Source organism: Monodon monoceros, unplaced genomic scaffold (genome assembly GCF_005190385.1).
Source record: "Monodon monoceros isolate NGI ecotype Baffin Bay Population unplaced genomic scaffold, NGI_Narwhal_1 Super_Scaffold_3, whole genome shotgun sequence".
NCBI classification, from domain to species: Eukaryota; Metazoa; Chordata; class Mammalia; order Artiodactyla; family Monodontidae; genus Monodon; species Monodon monoceros.
In genome coordinates this window covers 42,996,989-43,015,829 of record NW_021703780.1, presented here as the reverse complement: position 1 = coordinate 43,015,829, position 18,841 = coordinate 42,996,989, and the positions used below count along the sequence as shown (strand labels likewise).

The 18,841-nt window shown below is 37.5% G+C and overlaps 1 protein-coding gene across 2 annotated transcripts in view; it reads left to right on the top strand.

The window, feature by feature from the left end:
* The window catches only part of COL21A1 (collagen type XXI alpha 1 chain), a 127,454-nt gene that overhangs the window by 87,141 nt on the left and 21,472 nt on the right, over nucleotides 1–18,841 (top strand). The gene's annotated exons all lie outside the window — the stretch shown is intronic.

Sequence of the window (18,841 nt, the reverse complement as noted above, 5' to 3'; positions counted from 1 at the left end):
TTTACATACTGTTCTCCATCATGGCTGTATCAATTTACATTCCCACCAACAGTGCAAGAGGGTTCCCTTTTCTCCACACCCTGTACAGCATTTATTGTTTGTAGATTTTTTGATGATGGCCATTCTGACTGGTGTGAGATGATATCTCATTGTAGTTTTGATTTGTATTTCTCTAATGATTAATGATGTTGAGCATTCTTTCATGTGTTCGTTGGCAATCTGTATATCTTCTTTGGAGAAATGTCTATTTAGGTCGTCTGCCCAGTTTTGGATTGGGTTGTTTGGTTTTTTTGATACTGATCTGCATGAGCTGCTTGTAAATTTTGGAGATTAATCCTTTGTCAGTTGCTTCATTTGCAAATACTTTCTCCCATTCTGAGGGTTGTCTTTTCGTCTTGTTTATGGTGTCCTTTGCTGTGCAAAAGCTTTGAAGTTTCATTAGGTCCCATTTGTTTACTTTTGTTTTTATTTCCATTTCTCTAGGAGGTGGGTCAAAAAGGATCTTGCTGTGATTTATGTCATAGAGTGTTCTGCCTATGTTTTCCTCTAAGAGTTTGATACTGTCTGGCCTTACATTTAGGTCTTTAATCCATTTTGAGTTTATTTTTGTGTATGGTGTTAGGGAGTGTTCTAATTTCATTGTTTTACATGTAGCTGTACAGTTTTCCCACCACCACTTATTGAAGAGGCTGTCTTTTCTCCACTGTATATTCTTGCCTCCTTTATCAAAGATAAGGTGACCATATGTGCATGGGTTTATCTCTGGGCTTTCTATCCTGTTCCATTGATCTATATTTCTGTTTTTGTGCTAGTACCATATTGTTTTGATTACTGTAGCTTTGTAGTCTAAAGTCAGGGAGCCGGATTCCTCCAGCTCCGTTTTTCTTTCTCAAGATTGCTTTGGCTATTCAGGGTCTTTTGTGTTTCCATACAAATTGTGAAATTTTTTGTTTTAGTTCTGTGAAAAATGCCAGAGGTAGTTTGATAGGGATTGCATTGAATCTGTAGATTGCTTTGGGTACTATACTCATTTTCACAATGTTGATTCTTCCAATCCAAGAACATGGTATATCTCTCCATCTATTTGTATCATCCTTAATTTCTTTCATCAGTGTCTTATAATTTTCTGCATACAGGTCTTTTGTCTCCTTGGGTAGGTCTATTTCTAGATATTTTATTCTTTTTGTTGCAATGGTAAATGGGAGTGTTTCCTTAATTTCACTTTCAGTTTTTTCATTAGTATATAGGAATGCTAGAGATTTCTATACATTAATTTTGTATCCTGCTACTTTACCAAATTCATTGATTAGCTCTAGTAGTTTTCTGGTAGCATCTTTAGGGTTCTCTATGTATAGCATCATGTCATCTGCAAACAGTGACAGACTTACCTCTTCTTTTCCTATTTGGATTCCTTTTATTTCTTTTTCTTTTCTGATTGCTGTGGATGAAACTTCCAAAACTATGTTGAATAATAGTGGTGAGAGTAGGCAACCTTGTCTTGTTCCTGATCTTAGTGTAAATGGTTTCAGTTTTTCACCATTGAGGACGATGTTGGCTGTGGGTATATCATATATAGCCTTTATTATGTTGAAGAAAGTTCCCTCTATGCCTACTTTCTGGAGGGCTTTTATCATAAATGGGTGTTGAATTTTGTTGAATGCTTTCTCTGCATCTATTGAGATGATCATATGGATTTTCTCCTTCAATTTGTTAATATGGGGTATCAGATTGATTGATTTGTGTATATTGAATAACCCTTGCATTGCTGGGATAAACTCCACTTGATCACAGTGTATGATCCTTTTAATATGCTGTTAGATTCTGTTTGCTAGTATTTTGTTGAGGATTTTTGCATGTATGTTCATCAGCGATATTGGCCTGTAGTTCTCTTTCTTTGTGACATCTTTGTCTGGTTTTAGTATCAGGGTGATGGTGGCCTCATCGAATGAGTTTGGAAGTGTTCCTCCCTCTGCTATATTTTGGAAGAGTTTCAGAGGGATAGGTGTTAGCTCTTCTCTAAATATTTGATAGAATTCACCTGTGAAGCCATCTGGTCCTGGGCTTTTGTTTGTTGGAAGATTTTTAATCACAGTTTCAATTTCAGTGCTTCTGATTGGACTGTTCATATTTTCTATTTCTTCCTGGTTCAGTCTCGGCAGGTTGTGCATTTCTAAGAATTTGTCCATTTCTTCCAGGTTGTCCATTTTATTGGCATACAGTTGCTTGTAGTAATCTCTCATGATCCTTTGTATTTCTGCAGTGTCAGTTGTTACTTCTCCTTTTTCATTTCTAATTCTATTGGCTTGAGTCTTCTCCCTTTTTCTCTTGATGAGTCTGGCTAATGGTTTATCAATTTGTTTATCTTCTCAAAGAACCAGCTTTTAGTTTTATTGATTTTCGCTATCATTTCCTTCATTTCTTTTTCATTTATTTCTGATCTGATCTTTATGATTTCTTTCCTTCTGCTGACTTTGGGGTTTTTTTTGTTCTTCTTTCTGTAATTGCTTTAGGTGTAAGGTTAGGTTGTTTATTTGAGATGTTTCTTGTTTCTTAAGGTAGGATTGTATTACTATAAACTTCTTAGAACTGCTTTTGGTGCATCCCATAGGTTTGGGGTTGTCATGTTTTCATTGTCACTTGTTTCTAGGTTTGTTTTTGTTTTTTTTTAAAGAAGATGTTGGGGGTAGGAGTTTGTTAATTAATTTATTTATTTTTGCTGTGTTGGGTCTTTGTTTCTGTGCGAGGACTTTCTCAAGTTGTTGCAAGCAGGGGCCACTCTTCATCGCGGTGTGTGGGCCTCTCACTATTACAGCTTCTCTTGTTGCGGAGCACAGGCTCCAGACGCGCAGGCTCAGTAGTTGTGGCTCACGGGCCCAGCTGCTCTGCGGCATGTGGGATCCTCCCAGACCAGGGCTCGAACCTGTGTGCCCTGCATTAGCAGGCATATTCTAAACCACTGCACCACCAGGAAAGCCTTGTTTCTAGGTATTTTTTGGTTTCCTCTTTGATTTCTTCAGTGATCTCTTGGTTATTAAGTAGTGTATTGTTTAGCCTCCTTGTGTTTGTATTTTTTACAGATTTTTTCCTGTAATTGATGTCTAGTCTCACAGCGTTGTGGTCAGAAAAAAAAAAAAAAAAAAAATATATATATATATATATAATTTTTTATTTGCGGTATGCAGGCCTCTCACTGTTGTGGCCTCTCCCTTTGCGGAGCACAGGCTCCAGATGCGCAGGCTCAGCAGCCATGGCTCACGGGTCCAGCCTCTCTGTGGCATGTGGGATCTTCCCGGACTGGGGCACAAACCCGTGTCCCCTGCATCGGCAGGCAGACTCTCAACCACTGCACCACCATGGAAGCCCCGGAAAAGATAGTTGATACGATTTCAGTTTTCTTACATTTACCAAGGCTTGATTTGTGGCCCAAGATATGATCTATCCTGGAGAATGTTCCATGCGCACTTGAGAAGAATGTTTATTCTGTTGTTTTTAGATGGAATGTCCTATAAATATCAATTAAGTCCATCTTGTTTAATATATCATTTAAAGCTTGTGTTTCCTTATTTATTTTCATTTTGGATGATCTGTCCATTGGTGAATGTGGGGTGTTAAAGTTCCCTACTATGATCGTGTTACTGTTGACTTCCCCTTTTATGGCTGTTATTATTTGCCTTATATATTGAGGTGCTCCTATGTTGGGTGCATAAATATTTACAATTGTTATATCTTCTTCTTGTATTGATCCCTTGATCATTTTGTAGTGTCCTTCTTTGTCTCTTGTAATAGTCTTTTAAAGTCTATTTTGTCTGATATAAGAATTGCTACTCCAGCTTTCTTTTGATTTCCATTAGCATGGAATATCTTTTTCCACCCCCTCACTTTCAGTCTGTATGTGTCCCTAGGTCTGAAGTGGGTCTCTTGTAGACAGCCTATATATGGTTCTTGTTTTTGTATCCATTCAGCCAGTCGATGTCTTTTGGTTGGAGCATTTAATCCATTTACATTTAAGGTAATTAGTGATATGTATGTTCCTATTACCATTTTCTCAATTGTTTTGGGTTTGTTATTGTAGGTCTTTTCCTTCTCTTGTGTTTCCTGCCTAGAGAAGTTCTTTTAGCATTTGTTGTAAAGCTGGTTTGGTCGTGCTGAATTCTTAGCTTTTGCTTGTCTGTAAAGATTTTTATTTCTCCATGTAATCTGAATGAGATCCTTGCTGGGTAGAGTAATCTTGATTGTAGGTTTTTCTCCTTTGTCACTGTAAATATGTCCTGCCAGTCCCTTCTGGCTTGCAGAGTTTCTGCTGGAATATCAGCTCTTAACCTTATGGGGATTTCCTTGTGTGTTATTTGTTGTTTTTCCCTTGCTGCTTTTAATATATTTTCTTTGTATTTAATTTTTGATAGGTTGATTAGTATGTGTCTTGGCATGTTTCTCCTTGGATTTATCCTCTGTGGGACTCTCTGTGCTTCCTGGACTTGATTAACTATTTCCTTCCCCACATTAGGGAAGTTTTCAACTATAATCTCTTCAAATATTTTCTCAGTCCCTTTCTTTTTCTCTTCTTCTTCTGGGACCCATATAATTCGAATGTTGGTGCATTTAATGTTGTCCCAGAAGTCTCTGAGACTGTCCTCAATTCTTTTCATTCTTTTTTCTGCTGTTCAGTAGTTATTTCCACTATTTTACCTTCCACATCACTTATTCATTCTTCTGCCTCAGTTATTCTGCTATTGATCCCTTCTAGAGAATTTTAAATTTCATTTACTGTGTTTTTCCTCACTGTTTGTTTTCTCTTTAGTCCTTCTATGTCCTTGTTAAATGTTTCTTGTATTTTCTCTATTCTATTTCCAAGATTTTGTATTATCTTTACTATCATTATTCTGAATTCTTTTTGAGGTAGACTGCCTATTTCCTCTTCATTTGTTAGGTCTGGTGGGTTTTGGCCTTGCTCCTTCATCTGCTGTGTGTTTCTCTGTTTTCTCATTTTGCTTAACTTTCTGTGTTTGGGGTCTCCTTTTCTCAGGCTGCTGGCTCGTAGTTCCCGTTGTTTTTGGTGTCTGTCCCCAGTGGCTAAGGTTGGTTCAGTGGGTTGTGTAAGCTTCCTGGTGGAGGGGGCTAGTGCCTGTGTTCTGGTGGATGAGACTGGACCTTGTCTTTCTGGTGGGCAGGTCCATGTCTGGTGGTGTGTTTTGGGGTGTCTCTGGCTTTGTTATGATTTTAGGCAGCCTCTCTGCTAATGGATGGGGTTGTTTTCCTATCTTGCTAGTTGTTTGGCATAGGATGTCTAGCACTGTACCTTGATGGTCCTTGAGTGAAGCTGGGTCTTGGTGTTGAGATGGAGATCTCTGGGAGATTTTTGCCGTTTGATATTACGTGGAGCTGGGAGGTCTCTTGTGTACGAACTTGGCTCTCCCACCTCAGAGGCACAGCCCTGACGCCTGGCTGGAGCACCAAGAGCCTTTCATCCACACGGCTCAGAATAAAAGGGAGAAAAACAAAGAAAGAAAGAAGATAAAATAAAATAAAAAAGTAAAATAACATAAAATAAAGTTATTAAAATAATTATTAAAAAAAATTTTTTTAAGTAATTAAAAAAACAAACACAGAGAGAACCCTAGGACAAATGGTAAAAGCAAAGCTATAAAGACAAAATCACACACAGAAGCATACACATTCACACGCAGAAAAAGAGAAAAGTGGGAAAAAAAAAAAAATATATATATATCTTTGCTCCCAAAGTCCACCTCCTCAATTTGGGATGATTCATTGTCTATTCAGGTATTCCACAGATGCAGGGTACATGAAGTTGATTGTGGAGATTTAATCCTCTGCTCCTGAGGCTGCTAGGAGAGATTTCCCTCTCTCTCCTTTGTTCGCACAGCTCCCGGGGTTCAGCTTTGGATTTGGACCCGCCTCTGCGTGTAGGTCGCCTGAGGGCGTCTGTTCTTCTCTCAGACAGGACTGGGTTAAAGGAGCAGCTGATTCGGTGGCTCCGCCTCACTCAGGCCGGGGGGATGGATGGGTACAGATGCGGGGAAAGCCTGCATCGGCAGAGGCCAGTGTGACGTTGCACCCACCTGAGGCACACCACACGTTCTCCCGGGGAAGTTGGCCCTGGATCACGGGACCCTGGCAGTGGCATGCTGCACAGCCTCCCGGGAGGGGAGGTGTGGATAGTGAGCTGTGCTTGCATACAGGCTTCTTGGTGGCGGCAGCAGCAGCCTTAGCGTCCCATGCCCGTCTCTGGGATCCGCGCTGATAGCCGCGTCTCGCACCTGTCTCTGGAGCTCCTTTAAGCGGCACTCTGAATCCCCTCTCCTCGCCCACCAGGTAACAAAGAGGCAAGAAAAAGTCTCTTGCCTCTTCAGCAGGTCCAGACTTTTTCCCGGACTCCCTCCCGGCTAGCCGTGGTGCACTAACCCCTTCAGGCTGTGTTCACGCTTCCAGTCCTCTCCCAGCGCTCCAACCGAAGCCCGAGCCTCAGCTCCCTGCCCCGCCTGCCCCGGCGGGTGAGCAGACAAGACTCTCGGCCTGGTGAGTGCCGGTCGACACCGATCCTCTGTGCAGGAATCTCCCCGCTTTGCCCTCTGCACCCCTGTTGCTGTGCTCTCCTCCGCGGCTCCGAAGCTTCCCCGCTCCGCCACCCGCAGTCTCCTCCCACGAAGGGGCTTCCTAGTGTATGGAAACCTTTACTCCTTCACGGCTCCCTCCCACTGGTGCAGGTCCCATCCCTATCCTTTTGTCTCTGTTTATTTTTTCTTTTGCCCTACCCAGGTACGTGGGGAGTTTCTTGCCTTTTGGGAGGTCTGAGGTCTTCTGCTAGCTTTCAGTGGATGTTCTATAGGAGCAGTTCCATGTGTAGATGTATTTCTGATGTATTTGTGGAGAGTAATGTGATCTCTGCGTCTTACTCTTCCGCCATCTTGAAACTCCTGCTCGGCAACTGCATTGTTAATGGCTTCCCTATGTGGGTCTGATGTAAAGTTTAATAACAAGTGAAATAGAGGCTATTTTACAGAATGATCCAAAAAGAGGAATATGAAGGTAGTAGAAAGACAAAAGTCACCTACTCGAGTAGGTTAATTAATGTCACTAAATTTAATTATAGTGACATTGGTAGAGGAAAATGGAATCATGCTATCTTATTATCCTTTTAGGCCATATGTGCTTTAATATCTTTCTGTGGCTAAATAAACTTTAATATTGCCATAAATGAGACTATGAAATTATATTTCCAAATAGATTCAGTTCTCTTGGTATGTTTAAAGTACCTTATTCATTTTTGACAAAATCACAATTCTGTGTTGTACAACAAAGATGCATCTATATGCAATTGAACAAGACTAAATTTGTTTATATGAGGATAGATAAAGATAGGAATTTGGTCATTTAAATTTGTTTTATTATATCTTCAATTTTACATGAGTTTTTAGGCTATCAATTTTCCTGGAAATTTACTTTAAATATTATGTAGTATTTAAAGATATAACAATCTTTAGATCTGATGTATTAACATTTTTATTTGGGTAAAGTTAACCACTCTTACTGTAGGGAAATAGGTACATGCTCCCTGGTAAGGCTAATCTTGTCAAATGCTAAATTCCTAGCCTTTTTTTTTTTTTTTTTAATGAAAGAAGTTGCTTCTTAAACACAGTGTTGTCCTTTCCTAAGAAATATTGATGCCTTTGTCTAACAATGTATCCTTAGCAATGTGTGAAAAATTGTCTGTGGAAATAACCTCCCGAGGCATGAAAACTAAGCAAATGTGTTATTAGTCTCTGAGGTCACAAGTGTGAGTCATGTTAAGAGGCTTCCAGCATTTATCTTCCAGCTTGCAGTATACTTCTTGCTCGTTGTTTTAGATTTTTTGTTATTTTTCTTTTAAGCAAATGATAGCCACAACCATGAAAAGACTTGAAAGACTAATGTTTAACAATAGTTTCTTGGATGACTTAAGTGTGAGGAAAAAAAATCTTAGAATTTTTTCTGAGAATTTTTTGAAAGATAAAAATTTTACAGGTTAACTGTTATTTATTGTACATTTTAATTATATTTTATTCTATAGTTATAGTTATTCTTTTTATTTATTATTTATATTATTTATTATACATTCTTATTTATTTAACTGCTCTTAAATGGGCCAAAAATAAAGAAGTTGTGTGGTAAGTTTGAAAATCTGCCTTCACTTACCCAAATCCTATTCCCATCACCAAAGATAATAACTGTTACTCATTCAAAGAGATTCTTTCTAAACTTTTTCTTTGCATATGCAATGAAAGAAGATTAGAAGTAAAGTTGAAAATATTTTTAAAAAATACATAAACAAAGCACACATTTTTAAAATAAAAATTGTGTCCACTGAAACTTTAACTTCACAATATTATGGGCATTCTACCCTATCTGGTTATAAAAGAGAATATAAAATCAATCTCATGTCATTTTGTTTAAGCATGGATGCATTTCATTCAACTTCTATTGATGTCACGTATGTTTTCCTTGCCTGAGGCCACAGTCAGCCCCCAAATTTTTCTTCTTTTAGGATTAGGGTTAGGGTTTTATTGCATAAAAAAGTTTATGCAATATTTTGGGGAAGGAAGTATTCCTGTAAGTCGAATTTATGACTTCAAAATATAGCCTATGCTTTATTCCTGATTTTAAGCAGGAATATCTAGTGTTTCATCAAGTATGATGTTTACAGTTGGTTTCTGATTGATTCAGATTCAGGTTTACAAAGTTCTAATGTTATATTAGTAAGAGTTTTCACTAAATAATGCATGATAAATTTTACAAAATGCATTTTTAGTATCTTTTGAGAAGATTGTGTATTGTTCTTCCTCTAAATTATTAATATAGTAACTTGCATGAACATAACATATTAATTGAATATACTTCTTGATGTTCAACACTCATTGCATTCTGAAACAAGCCCTATTTAATCATGCTTTACTTTTGTTCATGTGCTGCTATATTTGATTTACTAACATCATAGTAACTCCATTTGCACTTGTATTAACAAATTAGTTTAGCTTGTAGATTTCTTTTTTAGGTATTATTCTTGACTGGTTTTGTTATTAGGGTTATGATGGCCTCATAATTTGAATTTCGATGAGCTCCATCTTTTTTAATGCCCTGGATAAGTTTAAATAACATGGAAACTATCTGGTCCTAGGATATCAGATAATATTTCTGTGGTAGGGAAAATAATGACTCCCCTTCCCCCAAAAAAATATCCATATCATAATCCCTGGAACCCTGGAGCATGTGAATATGTTACCCTATATGGTAAATGAACATTGCAGATATAATTAAGGTTAATGACCTTGAGAGGAGGATATTATCTTGGATTATCTATGGGCCCAAACTATTCATGACTAATTAAACGTGGAAGAAGCTGAATGAGGAATGGGTCAAAAACATTCAACTTGAGAAGGACCTGACCGGCCATTGCTGGTGTTGAAGATGGAGGAAGGGGCCATGAACCAAAGAATGTGGATACCTCCAGAAGCTGGGAATGGCGCTCTGCTTGCAGCCTTCAAGAAAACGGAGACTTTGGTCCCTTCAACTGCAAGGAATTAAATTCTGCCAATAACCTGAATGGACAGGAAATAGATTCTTCCCTAGAGACTTCAGAAAGCTGTGCAGCCTTGCCAACTCCTTGAATTTAGCTCCGTGCTGAACTTGTGACCTACAGAACTGTAAGATAATAAATGTGTGTTGTTGTAATTTTCATGGGTTAATAGAAAAGTAATATGAGTTCCTTAAATTTTTTTCCTTAAGTGAATCTATCATCTCATTATTTTTCAATAGGAAAAATGGAGATATGTATTACATAAACATAAAAAGATTCACAATGGGCTGAGTTACACAATGAAAAATACAGTGATTTAGATGTAACAGTATAGATAGACATATTTCAAAAATATGAGGTTATAGAAGATAGCAAATTAGATACAATTTTCAAATAATTGGTTATTTACTTTTTACCATATAAATTAACTAAGGTTAAAAATTCATTTGTTTGTTTTCTTCATCAAACTAGCTTCACCTTTGATTTGGTGTTTTAAAATATTTTTGTTTGGTGCCTTCTATCATATGTGAAATTGCAAAAAAACTTAAAACAATTTGCAGATTTCTCTGAAAAATGGTGTACAACTTCTACTTAGTTACTGAGTCAGCTAGAAAGGCCTTTGAAACATCCATTTTCAGTTTTCTCCTTAAGAAGAAATTCACCATGATTTGTTTTGAGTTATACAGTAACATTCCATGGACCCAAAAGTATACTCTGCACTTTTCAGGTTTTCAGAGGGTCAAAGTTAACTTTAGAACAACTCTGGTATGATTTTGGAGGTTTTTTTCAAGTGGAATTGTTTTTCAGTTTTACATACATCTACATGCATATGTTCCTTTAACTCACTAAAGTACTTTACGTGCTTGATCTCAGTTGACTGATGTAAAGGGGTAAGTTACTTTCCCAGATTTGGGGGTTCAGGGCAGTTATGTGACTTTCCCACTATATGGCAGTGCAGATTCTGTCCCTGGCACTCTCAGTCCTCTTCCCCGCACCCTCTGGGTTTTCAGGTATGTTATTTTAATTTGCTAAACATTTTTCTTTTTTTTCTTGACTTGAAAAATGATATTTTTACAACAGCAAAATTGGTTAGAATATCTTCTTGGCTTTAATAAAAAATAGGAGATTGGGATTAACATATACACACTACTATATATAAAATAGATAACTAACAAGGACCTACTGTATAGCACAGGGAACTCTACTCAATATACTGTAATAACCTGTATGGGAAAAGAATCTGAAAAAGAATATATATATATATACATACACACACACACACACACACACACATATATATATACACACACACACACATATGTGTATCTTCACTTTGCTGTACACCTGAAATTAACACAACATTGTAAGTCAACTACATTCCAACAAAAATTTAAAAAGAAAAAAAATGTAGAGATGACTTTAAGTGCAAAAGAGAAATGCAAGTAACATGAAGCAACTTTGCATGGGCTACCAGGTAGTCTTCCTTCCTATGATAGCCCTGGTCTCATTCTGTAACTTACTATGTCAAACTGGTGGTACTTCTGTTGTCTATAAACACAAGTAGATCAAAAATATTTACCAAGGCATTTTCTATTAAAGTTATTTATCTTTGGGTAATTTGGGCCCAGTCCCATGTGAGTCCTTGTCTGTAGGCTGGGGAGAATAAATTCACCCATTATTACTTAGGTTATTTTTTTCCCCTTAAAGATGAAAGGGAGTAGTAAAACTGTATTAAAGTATTAAAGGGAGTAGTAAAACTGGTAATTTCCTTATTAAGGGTTTATTGCAAGTACTTGTATATTGGTTTCTTTTTGGTCTGGCAGGTATGATTTTGAATTACTTCTCTTTAGAGTTATCTTACCACAAAATAATCTTTTGTACATCATTCATGATGATCTGTCAGTTAGTGTGGAATTTAAAAAAATTGGAAAACATTGTGGACTTACATGTTTGAAGCTTTTAGCCATATTTCTTTCAGAAAAAATAGTAATGAAATATACTTACAATGTTTAAAAAGCAAAAGTTATTATAGTATTTTTCCCCTTTTAAAAAATGAAGTATAGTTGACATGGAATATTACATTAGTTTCAGGTGTACAATATCAATATACTATATTACTATTAGACATTTATGTACATTATGAGTTGATAACCACAATAAGTCTAATAACCATTCGTCACCATACCAAGTTATTACAACATTATTGACTATATTCCCTGTGCTGTACAATACATCCCCACATCCCTGTGGTTTATTTATTTTATAACTCAAAGTTTGGGACCCTTAATCCCCTTCACCTATTTTGCTCAGCACCCCACCTCTCCCCTCTGCTGACCACCACTTTGTTTTTTGTATCTATGAGAATTTTTATGTTTTGTTTAGTTTGTTCATTTGTTTTGTTTTATGATTCCTTGTATAAGTGAAATCATATGATATTTGTCTTTCTCTGTCTGACTTATTTCACTTTAGCATAATACTATACTCCAGGTCCATCCATGTTGTTGCAAATGGCAAGATTCCATTCTTTGCTTGTAGCTGAGTAATATTCCATTGTGTACACATACCACAACTTCTTTATCCATTCATCTATTTATGGGCACTTAGGTTGCTTCCACATCTTGGCTGTTGTAAATAATGCTGCTGTGAACAAAGGGATGCATATATCTTTCCAAATTAGTGTTTTTGTTTTCTTTGGATAAATACCCAGATATGGAAGTGCTAGATCATATGGTAATGTATTTTTAATTTTTTGAGGGACCTCCATACTCTTCTCCATGGTGAGTGCACCAATTTACGTTCCTACCAACAGTGCACAAGGGTTCCCTTTTCTCCACATCCTTACCAACAGTTATTTTTTGTCTTTTTTGTAATAGCCATTCTGACAGGTGTGAAGTGATATCTCATTATGATTTTGATTTGCATTTCCGTGATGTTTAGCGATGTTGAGCATCTTTTTATGTGTCTGTTGGTCTTTCTTGGAAAAATGTCTATTCAGGTCTTTTTAAATGCATTATTTACTTCTTTTGGTGTTGAGTTGTATGAGTCCTTTGCATATTTTGGATATTAACCCCTTATCACATATATAATTTGCAAATATCTTCTCCCATTCAGTAGGTGACATTGTCAATTTGTTGATGGTTTCCTTCTGTGCAAAAGCTTTTTAGTTTGATATAGTCTCATTTGTTTATTTTTGCTTTTGTTGCCCTTACTTGAGGAGACAGGTCCAAACAAATATTGCCAGGACCAGTGTCAAAGAGCTTACTGCCTTTGTTTTCTTCTAGGAGTTTTATGGTTTCAGGTCTTACATTTAAGTCTTTAATCCATTTCCAATTCATGGTGTAAGAAAGTGGTCCACTTTGATTATTTTTCATGTAGCTGTACAGTTTTCCCAATATCAATTATTGAAGAGGCTTTCTTTTCCCCACTATATTCTTGACTCCTTAGTTGTAAATTAATTGACCATGTAAGTGTGGGTTTCTTTCTGGGCTCTTTTGTGCCAGTACCACACTGTTATGATTACCATAGCTTTCCAGTACACTTTGAAATCAGGGAGCATGATACCTCCAGCTTTGTTCTTCTTTCTTAAGATTGCTTCAGCTATTTCGGGGTCTTTTGTGGTTCCATGTAAATTTTGTTTGTCATATATGGCCTTTCTTACGTTAAGATATGTTCCCTCTATAACCACTTTTTAGAGATAGGAACATTTGTTCATTTACATTTTTTTGTGTGTGTGTGGTACGAGGGCCTCTCACTGTTGTGGCCTCTCCCGTTGCGGAGCACAGGCTCTGGATGCGCAGGCTCAGCGGCCATGGCTCACGGGCCCAGCCGCTCCACGGCATGTGGGATCTTCCTGGACCGGGGCACGAACCCATGTCCCCTGCATCGGCAGGCGGACTCTCAACCACTGCGCCACCAGGGAAGCCCCTTTGTTCATTTACATTTAAAGTAATTATTGATAGGTATACTTATTGCCATTTGGTTAATTGTTTTCTGGTTGTTTTTATAGTTCTTCTCTGTTTCTTCCTCTCTTGTCTCTTCCCTTTTCATTTGATGGCTTTCTTTAGTGTTATGTTTGCATTTCTTTTTATTTTCTGTGTATCTCTTACAGGTTTTTGGTTTGTATTTACCATGAAGTTCATATATAACAACGTATGTATATAGCAGTCTATTTTAAGTTGATGGTTGCTTAAGTTGGAGCACATTCAAAAAGCACTACATTTTTACTCCCCCAACCATGTTTTATGTTTTTGATGTCATATTTTACATCTTTTTATTTTGTGTATCGCTTAACTATTTTAGATATTATGATTTCACTGCTTTTGTCTTTAAAATTCATACTAGCCTTATAGTCGGTTGATCTACTACCTTTACTATGTTTGCCTTTAACAGTGAGATTTTCTTTCATAATTTTCTTGTTTCTAGTGATGACCTTTTTTTTCTATTTAAAGAAGTCCCTTTAGCATTTCTTGTAAGGTTGATTTAGTGGTGATGAACTCCGTTAGCTTTCACTTATCTGGAAACTCTTTATCTCGCCTTCATTTCTGAATGATAACCTGGCAGGGTAGAGTATTCTTGGTAGTAAGTTTTTTTCCTTTCAGTACTTTGAATATATTGTGCCAGTCCTTTCTGACCTGTAAAGTTTCTGTTGTAAAAGCTGATAGTATCATGGAGATCCCCTTGTGTGTAACTATTTGCTTTTCTCTTGCTGCTTTTAAGATGCTCTGTTTAATTTTTGATATCTTAATTATAGTGTGTCTTTGGATTCATCTTATTTGTGACTCTCTGTGCTTCCTGGACTTGGTGTCTCTTTCCTTTGACAGATTAGGGAAATTTTCAGCCATTATTTTTTTGAATATATTCTCTATCCATTTCTCTCTCTCTTCTCCTTCTGGAACCCCTATAATGCAAATGCTAGTATGCTTGATGTTGTCCCAGAGATCCCTTAAACTATCCTCATTTGTGTGTGTGTGTGTGTGTGTGTGTGTGTGTGTGTGTGTGTGTTTTGCTGTTCCTATTGGGTGATTTCCACTGCCTAGTCTTCCAGATCACTGATTCTTCTGCATCCTCTAATCTGCTGTTGATTCCCTCTAGTATATTTTTCACTTCAGTTATTGTATTATTCTATTCTGATTGGTTCTTTCTTATATTTTCTGTCTCTTTATTGAAGGTGTCACTGAGTTCAACCATTCTTCTCCAGAGTTCAATGAGCAGCTTTAAGACTGTTACTTTGAACACTTTATTTGGTAAATTGCTTATCTCCATTTCATTTAGTTCTTTTTCTGAGGTTATGTCTTCTTCTTTCACATGGAAGGTATTCCTTCATCTCTTCATTTTGCCTAAATCTCGATGTCTGTTTCTATGTATTAGGTATAACAGCTACATCTCCTGGTCTTGAAAGAGCGGTCTTATGTACAAGATGTCCCATGGGGCCCAGCAGTGCAGTCCCCTCTGTTCACCAGAGCCAGGTGCTCCTGGAGTATCCCCTGTGTGGGTCACATGTGCCCTCTTGTGATTGGGCTGTGATTGCTGCAGGCACCCTGGTGTGCATGGCTGGCCCCCTGGAGTAGGAGCTGCTTTGGAGGGGAGCTGGGGCAGTCTGCTGGGTATGATGGGGTGGGAGCTGCTTTAAAGGAGCTAGCCTGGGCAGGTCCTCTGGGGAATGCTGGGCTGGGACGCATGGTGTTAGCTAGGTTGATGGAGAATGACAGAAGTGGTGCCCACCTGCCCCCCCAGGCCAGCTAGGTAGAAGGAGAGTAAAAAAGAATGATGCCTGTCAGTGCTTCTGTCCCCAGAGGAAGTTCGACCAGATCCCTGTCCTTCCAGCACCTGCCATAAAATTAGTCAGTGAATCTCCTTCTCCTATGACCCAGATACTTTTTAAGCTGCTGTGTCTGTGCTGGGATTTGGAGTGAGTGTAACCCCGCTGGTTTTCCAAGCCAGACATTATGGGGTTCATCTTCCCAGCGCAGGGCCTCAGGCTGGGAAGCCTGACATGGGACTCACACCCCTCACTCGCCAGGGGCACCTCTCCAGCTGTGATACCCCTCCCGCTTGTGGGTCTTCACAATGGAGATGTGGGTTCTAACTAGACTGCTTCTCTGCCTCTCAATGTGTGGCCTTTTCTTTTTGTTCTTAGTTGTAGAAGGTCTGTCCAGCTAGTCTTCAGGTTGTTCTCAGAGATGGTTGTTCCATATGTAGTTGTGGTTTTGGTGTGTCCATGAGAGGAGGTGAGCTCAGGATCTTTCCAATTTTCCATCTTGATCCTGGAACCCCACAGTAGTATTTTTCTATAATCAAAGTCAGCCAAACATGAAGAGGCAAGGATAATGAATGAGGGGCAATGAAAACCTGTTGGTGCCTCCCAGTGGGAAGCCTTAGATTGCCAAAGTCATCTTGAATACAGTGTAAACTTTGGGGAATGAGGTAGACATAGGCAAGGTGGAAAGACATGTTAAAAAAAAAAAAAAAAAGATATCCTCAAAATGGAGGAGGACAAATTTTGAGACATGGAAAAGAATTGACTTCATCTATTTTGTAACTTTCAAAGGTCAGGGAAGAGCTGTGAAAAGTCATGAAAATTTGTTCATTTTAGTCCCAGCACTGAGCTAAGTGCTTGTGAGAGCTAATTCATATAATGTAACAACCCTAGAGCTAAGTTCTGTTATTTTTTCCCCACGTATAAGATGGGGACACTGAGATTCCAATTTAAATAACTGGCCTGGAGTCAATCAGCACGAGATAATTGGCTAGCTGACTCCAGCATCTAAACTTTTAACTGCCTCTTCTATGCTCTTTATTAATAATGAGTGTAATCTTTGTAGCTAATAAGAATGATACTTTCAACATATGTGTTTTGTATTCATTGCATCTTTAATAATGAACAAGTCACTTCTTGATATAATAGAAGAAAACATAATATGCTTCTAATATTTTGACAACTGTATGATATTAAATATCTCTACAAGTGTGTAGAAAGGTTGAAATTTTTGATTTAAAAATACCATTAGTTGATTAGATTTGTTTTAAGCACATTGAAATTATTGCATTACTTAACAGCAGATTTGATCCACGATGCTTTAATTTCAGGAGTAAAGTATTCCATTGCATGTGGAAAAGTATAGAGTGATATCCTGTCTTTTCTAAGTAATGCATCATAGACACATTTCCTTCATTACAAAGTGATCTCTAGGAAATAGGGGCCAAACCCTTTATTCTAAATTATGCATTTCTGTTTTTAATGACTCTTTTGTTATACAACAATGGTTTAGTGGTTACAGAGAAGCTTCTAGAACATTTTTTCATGCCAGCATTCTTTCACCACAACATTACACAGGATTTTCCATTTGACTTTCTGCTCTTCCTCAAATCCAAACTGAAATCACAGAAATGGAGGAAATATGTCCCTTTATTCTCACCAGATGAAATTCTCGCTTCTGTCTTTATTTACACATGTTCACAGTTGCCTGAACCCAAAACCACACAGGCCGAAAATGAAATATAAAATAGTTTACTTGGAAAAACATTTACCCTATGAAGTAACTGTTGCTAAATACTTTTGGATCAACAAACTGGTAACTTTCAAATGGTTTTGAATAATATTTCTACTAATGTAAAATTGGCAAAGTTTAGTCAATTTCAATGAATGTATTGGGAACCCAGGAAAATATTTTCTAGGAGAATTTTATTAACTAATATAGCTCTGAGTGATTTCAGTTCTTCTGGTGAACCTCTCTCTCAACAGTTTTTTATTCCATGCATGCTCATGGCATTATATTAGTTTTGCCAAAAATTGCTTTTATAAATCAGTTTTACATTTTGTTTTTTAATATTATATAGTTTTATGTATTTTTTGCTTGGTATTTATAAAATATTTAGTAGTTCTTGGTATAGTTGGACCTAGAAGACATTATGACTTTTTTTCATATCTATGACATCTATTCATGTTTTATTAACTTATGAACACAGGCAGTAGGAAAAGGAATCTATTTTTCTCCTAATCTGAGATCCCCCCAAATACTCTCAATATCTCGGATATGTTGAAATAATATAAGATTTGTGGCTATGTCCTAATGAAGACCATGCTCAGAATTAGAATTATTCAGATAAAAGGTGTTAAATCAAATTCAGGGAGTGACCCGGGTGGGGGGGTGCCCTCAAGATCTCCTGGGAAGTGAGGCCAGGGCACTGCTTGGGCATAATTTTATTTTTCCCCAGAGTGAGAATATAGCCTTGCTGACAGTGGGATTGGCTGCAAAAACAGGAGTAACTAATTCCTACTAATATAGATCGTGTAAGAGCATAGAAACTTGAATAGGGTTGAAACCTTAAGTAACAAAGAGTTCTGTGCAGCACGAAATTCAGCTTCTCAGGTCTGAGAAGTATCGGGGCAATTGCAGGATCACTTTAGAGATTCTTGGAGCCAAGCAACACGGCATTGACACAGCTGCAGAACCATGTATGGCCACCTTGTGTCTGATAAGATTCTACAGACAGATTTTATTTGAATTTTATTTAAATTCAGAACTTAATCATTATGGTGAGTTGGTATGAGTGTGTATTTGAATGGGAGTTGGTTCTGGGTGGTTTCATGCCAAATCATGGTCTATTGAAATGGAAGCCTTTATTTTGAACAATATTGACTTTGATTGTGTTGACAGTATGCATTTTCTGCCTTAGAAAGGATACAATTCGTTTCACTCTGTTTTCTTTATACTCGTAACTCAATTATTTACTCTTGCTTTATGTTTAGAGTGCTGATAGGGTATTCTGTGCTCATGTTTTATAATGTTACTTTAAATTTTTATATCGTTTTATGTTATTCTCTAGTTAGTATGTTTATAAAGCAACCAGAATGCTAGTCCCTTGTTGATGGGCTTTGCTCTCATACAACTTTTCTCTGCAAAGGAGGTAGTGCCATGGAGAACTAATTGAGCCAAATAGGATCAAACTGAATTCCAATTTATCATTTAAGTTTGGATCTTAAAACTAGAACTGTGTGCCATATCTTGCACCGTAATTGTGGCTACCACATGGACCAGTATTGTATTAATAGTCAAGATTTGAAAATCAAAACAATGGCAGACTTTCCCTGTTGTTGAAGATACTTGATCTAGTTGCCCTGATTTACTGAGTACCACTGCTGTTCTTTGAAAGCCCTAAAGATGCAGAGAGCTTTCAAAGAAATACTGATGGTGCCCAATTTCCCTGTCATTTGAATTTCCTTTTCTGCCAAAGTCAATACATATATATATACATAAACAAATGTTATTCATT